Genomic DNA, 7,513 nt, shown 5'->3' with positions numbered 1-7,513 from the left:
CTTCTGAGGCTGCTTTTCCCTTAGCCCATGGCTGAGACTCATGTGGTGACAAGGAGAGACCCTGTCCCCAAGGGCAAAAGAACTGAATGTGATAGATTCAGCCAGCACCAGGGGAAGAGCTGGGTCCTTGCACCTGGGGTCCTGGCACCTCCTGAGATCCAGGTGTGAACCCCAGGGAGGACATGCACAGCAAGGAGTTGTGACATCTTTGGAAACCAGGGCTTGAACCCTCCAGGCACCATAGAGCAGTCCTAGTCCTACCCCAGCATGCCCAGAGCTCACTCTACTCCTTTGGGGTATAGTGCTGGCTGAGTCCTGGACACAGAGCTGCTGCCTTCCTACCTCTGTCCACTGGTTTTCTCTAACCAAATCACTCTTTAGGTGAAGATTAGCTGCCCCCAGTTCAATTGTATGACCTCAACCTGCACAGTCTGGTTTCCTTCTGTTCAGTCCTGAGCATGTAATTCCAAATAATCCACGAAGGTCCCATTTTAGGGGACCAAAGGCCTCGAGGGACCATCTGAAAAGCCAGAGGCTGCCATTGGTTTTGGGATGAGATGCTACACATGCTTGACATTCAGGCATGAGCCAATCCCCGTGGTTGAGCCAGGTCTGTAAGGATAAACCTGACTGATTGAGAAAGAGGAGGTGAAGGAGGAGTCGGGGCCCTGCAGGTCACTGGCAGCGTCATGTGTTTGCACAGCAACTGGCCGTTATCTGTGTTCCAGCGCTTTCCGGATCCACCCTACCCTGCGTTCAGGAGTGTTAGCTGGGATCCTGGGGGCCCTGTGGGGTGCTCCCAGCATATTTCAGAAGCTGTGACATGGCAGTCACTTGCTAATAGTTTGACTGGTGCCATCCTGACAGGCATCCATCCCCCATCATTCCACAGCCCAGAGTCACACCTGCAAATGAAGCTTTGCTGATGCAGGGTGGGGTAAGTTTGGCTGGGTTCTGCCTGTGTTATTTTTTCTCATCAGGGAGGCTCTTTGAGTTTTTAAGGTTGCTAATCTTTACACAAAATTCCTTTTGCAGAGCTGTTTTTCCTAAGGCACAATACAGAGCCAGCAGCCTATTTAAAAAGCAGACTGGAACAAGGGACAAACAAAGCAAAACTTTGGAGCTAAGGTGTCCCCAGTGCCAAGCAGAGCCAGACAGTTATTCCACGTGCCTTTCCTATGCCACTGTTCCTACATCAGCAGTTTTTTCTGCTTGCAGTAGCATGATGTTATAAGCACATGCCTCATTGCTGCCCCCAAACCCTTATCTGCAGAACTGCCATGTCACCAATTTACTCTCTTGGTGTAGGTTTGGAGAGTCAATTTTTCCCACCAAGCCAGAACTTTGTCAAGTGAATTGCATCCTGTTTATTTCAGTCCATGTATGCCATTTGCCAAGACCTTGCTGGAAGTCTAAACAGTATGACCTCCAGCACATTTTTCACCCTTCCTAGTCCAGTACAGTCTGCAGAAGTAGGAAACTTGTTCTGTCTTCCATCACATATATCAGCTGGGAAACACTGAGGAGCCATACTGCATGTATGGATCCCAGTGCTGTTCTAGCAGGCCTCAGACTGAAAGTGGGTACTCCTAGTCCCACTTCTCAAACCTCTGCACCCATCCTCATCTAAGTCAAACTAGGTAGAGCCAGCTGTGATAACGCCATGACTATACATCAAAAAGCCATAAAATGCTCCTAATTTGGCCTTACCTTACTTTCTTCAGGACTCAGGGGTAAAATGTCATGACCTTATCAACTAGAGAAGATTGAAGCAAATTCTGTGTCCACATGGTTTCTTCATGAAGTTTATACCTGAATTCTCCACAAACAGGACTGCCTCAAACACAGCTCAGATGAAGTAAAACACATCCCTTCCAGAACATACTGTGTGAATGCATGAGTGCATGTGTACATGTGGTGGCCAATCATCTGCTGCAGCTCTCCAGTGCTGTGAGGACCAGACTTTGTAAGGAGCTTTTGTAGGTCAACCTTTTTGATGAGTCTTCTACATTGGAACTGTCACGAGATTTAAGAGACAAAAGGAGAACTCTTGAAAAATGTTCCCAGACATAGCTGAGAGTAGACATTGGGCTGCAGGGTCCCTTCAGTGTTAACTGCCCAGGATTTCCTTTACACATACAACAGGTGTCTTCTCCATTCCAAACAAAACCACCAGGTTGACATGGGGCATTTTACCTACCAAAACTAACATGAGCCCACAGGTCTGCAGCTGTTTTCTTTAAGTGAGAAAGTAAATGTGGAAAGGGAAAAGTGTGTTTCCAGCTCTGTTCTTTAAAGGAGACAGGGTAGACAGGTTCTTTAAAGACCTGGGAAGGCAGCAAAACCAGGCAGGCAGGTAAGGGCTTCATTCCCTGCAAGCAGATCTAAAAAGGTTCCCATCCAGAAACATAACAGCTTGTCACACTTTTCTCCTTCAGGACTCCAAATGTCCTTTCCTCAGCCAGCTATGCACACTGCTGCAGCCCATCACACATCTCAGTGGGGAGGCTCTCTGCATATATGGGAATCCTGAACCAATTTTCAGTTGTGAATGGATTTGGACAAAGAACACAAGTACCAGCCCTGGTTTATAGACACACACAAAAAAGTGGTGCTCACAAGACACAGCTCTTCAGCATAAGCAAAGAGGGAAGGAGGGAAAACAGAGATGGCATCTGGAGGAATACAAAGACAGCTCTCTGCTTTTCTCCCATTGCCCAAGAGGAAAGAGAGCGTTCACTTCAGAGGAAGCTGTGGTATGGATATATGCAAAGTTGGGGGTGGCAGATAGGGAGAGGCACACCCCATCAGTGGAGTCTTCCCACTGCTAAGTGTAGAGTGGGGAAGGGTAGGATGAGGGGCCAGCCATTTCCCCCTCTGCCCCTCCTGCTACTCGTACAGGCAGCACGTATGCATTCCCAGGGCAGCCCCACCAGTTTCTCACTATCAGTGCACGCCTGTTTCCCCTACCAGGAGTCTGTTGGAAACCCCTCCAGAAAGAGAAGAAACAGCTGGCATTCAGCCACCAGCTCAGAAGGGACATGTCTCCCTGCTCCCTAGGTCCCAGGTTATTTTTAACTCTGGGAAACCATTTTTGTTCTCTGAAGCGCTGGGCAGTCCCCAGATGCCCAGGCTACTATTGCTAGCAAGGAGACAGTGGAGAAGACAAGGCCTGAGGTTGCACAGCCAGGTTACACAGCGGTGTGAGCCACTGTGCAACAGGAGCAAGCTGGCCTCGGATGTGCCCTCATCCTATCCCGGTGCTGCAGTTTGTCCCTGTGCTGATTACACGGCATTCAGCCCCCAGGCCTCACGCTGACAGCCCCAGGGCACCATCCTTCTCCCACACGCAGGGACGGACATCCACCCTGACAGGCAGGAGGCAGGCGGCTCTGTGTCAGCTGCATCTAAGCCCGGGTGGCACCGCGGAGCAGGAGGCAGCCTGGCGCTGCCTAGGCTGGGCCAAAGGATCTGCCGCTAGAGGGCGGCCTGCCCCCAGCGCCCTGCTGCCGCTCCCTCCATGCTGGCAGCGGTGGACGCTGGAGGGGACAGTCTGGGCCTGAAAAGGGGGTGCGGGTTGCAGGTGTGGGGAGGCAGGCACAGAAGTCCTGGAGGAGCAGAAGGGACTGAGCTGAGGTGTGTGGAGCAAACTGCATCCTGAAGAAGGGAGGCGGCCGAGCTGCAGATGGTGTCGCTGCCCAGCAGACACAGGCTGGGGAGTGTTGGGAAGGGTGCTCAGCGTGCGGACTCCTTGGCACCTGGCCTGCCATGTCTGATGTGGGTAGAAAGACATCAGAGCGCACCAGTGCTGAAGAGGGTGGCATCACAAAGGCTGCTGTGTTCCTCTGCTCCCTATCCCTTTCTCCCCCTCCCCTCCCAATTTATTTACCCGAGTTCAAAAGACAGCTTCACAGTCCCGAGGGGCTGGCTGAAGTGGCCAAGGGGTGGGCTGTGAGGTCATCTTTAATGAGGGCAAAAATCCAGTGTCAACAATGCTGCCCATTGTATGGCCCTGTTTAGACAATACCGGCTGGGTTCTTGCTGCTGGCAGCCCCAGGACTGGGAGCAAAGCCTGTTTGGGGCAACAGGAGGAGAGGAGGATGGTGAGGGGGTCTGGCACTGAGTCAAGCAGCAAGGGATGGGGCAAAGTGCAGAGATAACCACCCTATCCCAGTCATCAGCCTGTTATCAGCCTGGTTCTCAGTGATATGATTACTGTCCCAATGGCCCGGGAATTTAGCCATCCTGGTCACAGCCTGGAGGCATGGACAGTCCCTGGAGGTACATCTGCCTTCCTTTCTGATCCTGGCAATGAAAGACCAGTGTTTTCTGCTAACTTATCACCTCCCTCTCACCTCACATCTCCCACTCAGCAGTAGCAGGGTGGCAAAGTAGGCACCAGCTTCCTCTCTCAGTCCCAGCCCTTCCCCAGGCATCTGTGGTAAGACAGCCCATGGTTTGGCCACTTGCTGCTCTTCTGGGAGCTCCCAACAGCCATCGCTGACTAAAGAGCCCAGGTAGCCCATGTTAAATTCAGACATGCTTTAAGGGTGAGGATGGACCAGGGGATCCCTCAGGGATCTGTGGGATCCACTGAATTTATGGAGCAGCAGTTGTTTCAAGGGAGGAGGGAAACACGACAGAAAGCAAGCAAACAAGCAAAATCATGCCATTTCTTGCAAACATAAATCTCACTTTTGGTACATGCCATGACATCAGACCTCTCAAGTCACAGTTTCTGGAACCAGGTGACTACACAAGTCTTAGCTTTCCATTTCAGAAATAAACCCATTCACTATCTCTCCTGGCCAAGGAAGAGTGTGTGAAAATACAACACAGGGTCACCAGATTCCAAGAGCAAGTATGAGGGAGAAAGCAGCATTAAAAAAGGGTGACGACCCTACGAGCTAGCATCTGAACTCCTGTGGCTGACAATCCTGAAAGACCTGCAGCTGCCATCACATTCTCTTCCAAGCAGGCATTACTTCTGAATTGCTGGAGTCTGAGACAGGTCTCGTCTCACCTCATTCTGTAGCCATGGCTAGAAGGTGACCCTGTCCAAAACTGGGGGAGAATTAGCTTCTGAAACCGCTAGGAGCAGTGCTGAACCATGCTGGTGTTCATGTGCTCTGCAGAGTGGGCTCGATGCCTTTGAAGAGCACATTCTTTATGAGGGGAAGGAGGAGGAGGAAGAAAGGAGAATTGGTGAAATGAGAAAAACAGCCCTGCACTTCTCCATGGATTAAAGGCCCATGGCATGATTCTGCTATCCCCAGAAAAAGCTCTAAAGATGGAATTGCTTCAGCCTTCTTCAGGAAAACAATGCAGGAGATGTAGAAAATAATCCTAGGAGACCTTTTGTGGACCTTTATTTTTGGCAGAGAAGGGGTTGGAGTCAGCTCTTTTCCCAGTTCTCAGCTTATTACCTTTATTTCAGCCTCCTCTTTTTTTTCTTTTTTTTTTTTTTTCCAACTTCTAGTTGGGAAATAGAAGAAGGGGAGGGGGGACGGACAAAGGGAAAGTTGTTAAAAAAGATAAACAACATGAAACAAAACTTGCAAAGCCCTTGCATCAAGCTGTTGGGTTGTTGGGTTGGATTTTTTTTATGTGTGGCCTTTTCAACATTTTTTGAGGGGGTAACTGAGGAGATTCACTAAAATTTCCAAGATGTCGACACCAGATGAAATCTCCTTGCAAAACCAACTGCTAAATGGGAAAGCAATACTCTTTAATTTTTTTTTTTTTTTTTTTTTTTTGAGGGGAGGGTAGTAAGGAAAATGTTTTGGTGAGATATCCCTAGCTGAGCCTTGACCCTTTTTCTGCAACCTGGCACTGTGGTAGCAAAACCAGGCTGGTTAGTGCATCCCAGGAGGGGACTGCAATGGTTCTTTCTCAGACAGGCTCAGCTCACAGATGGTGCCTTGTGATAAACCCCACTGCTGGTTTGTGCTTCTCTTTTCACCAACCTTGGTAAAACTCTGTGAGACCCTCTGATAAAAAATATTCTGCAAGAGCTTTTTACTAGCACGGTGCCTCAGCTGGGTCACAAATGTTTGGGGAGGACTTCAGAGGAAGGTAGAAACGGCCTTACGTTAGACCATGCATTTCTAAAGAAACCCTGTCCTGAAGGGCACGGCCTGTGCTGCCTGTGGCATGGCTCTGCTCATCACTGCCCTGCACCACGGCCCTGACATTGCATCAGATCAGTTTTGAGAGAACATGACCTCAGGCAGCAGTCATCAGTTGCAGAAGAATTGAATCCGTTTCCTCAGGACGGTGGCTGGAGCCAAATCTTTGCTGTGCACTGTTGGTGAACTCTACCAGCGATAGACTTCTGCTGAAGGCTCAGCTACGCAGCTCTCCCTGGAAGGAGGAAAAAGCCTGTCTGGAGAGATATCAGTGAAATAAATATGGTATAAACTGTATTGCTGTGTCTATACTAGACATGCCTGGGTTTCCACCTGGATTGCCCGGTGATCCCCTGCTTTGTCTGAAGCTTTGAGCAGCAGAGCTGAGACAGGAGTCTGAAACAGAGACTCAGATGGACAGGGCCCAGTGGTGGGGGACAGGGGTGCGCAGGTGCTGGCCATTGCCCCTGCCAGCAGCTGTCCCCAGGAGGAAGCCTGGCTGACATGGCACAGCCAAGCCTCCAGCCTGCAAAGGGCTAAAAAGCCTTTTGGCAGGCAAAGCTGGAGCTGCCACAAGCCAAACATTGGGAAAGCAAACTACGCAGCATGCTTGGCCAAGATGGCAATGTCTGAACCTCGTGGCCACAGACAGGAACATCGACCTGTTTCAAAAGCATCAGCTGGAGGAGCTGGCCATGCTGTGAGGGACCTTTCTCAGGGCTGTCCTTAGCATGTGAGCCTTGAAACCTGCCAGCTGAGCACAACCCTGATAATGGTTAAGATCTGTTTCTCCCTAAGCACAAGAAGAAATGAGATGGTTACCTCCCAGGGTGACTTGGCAGGGGAATGTTCAGAAAACTTGCTCCTGTTGTGTGGGAGCAGCCAGACATGGAGTGAACTGCAGACGATGAAGTGTCCAGCTGTCCTGCAAGGTCCCCCTTAGCCGTGCTTCACACTGGAGGAAAGACACAGATGGGACAAGAAAGAGCTTTGGTGGGCCTGAGTATCTGCAAAACTGCAAACCCTGAATCCCCAAAAGCCTCATTTTCACCCACCAGTATCATTTCCAGTTCTCCCCTTGTTCACAACATTGAGATTATTTTCCCCACGTGGCATAAACTGCAGGGTTTTTTTTTTAAATCAACAAGTAGCAAATTTTTTTCTTATTTATTTCTTTTCTGGTTTTCTTTTGACAATAGCAGAAGTCTGAAGTGCTATGGATAGTTTTTATCACAGTTTACTGTTCTTCCAACACTCACATTGAAAGTAGGTAAAATCTTTAATTAAAACATCATTTACCCCAGTGTTCAATAACCCTCCATGTTGTTTAACCAAGGATTTAACATGGAGTATTAAAAGGGATGGTTAAAAGTCCCTCTCTGACT

The sequence above is a fragment of the Gallinula chloropus genome (genome assembly GCF_964237585.1).
Source record: "Gallinula chloropus genome assembly, chromosome: 5".
NCBI classification, from domain to species: Eukaryota; Metazoa; Chordata; class Aves; order Gruiformes; family Rallidae; genus Gallinula; species Gallinula chloropus.
This window is presented reverse-complemented; position numbering follows the sequence as displayed.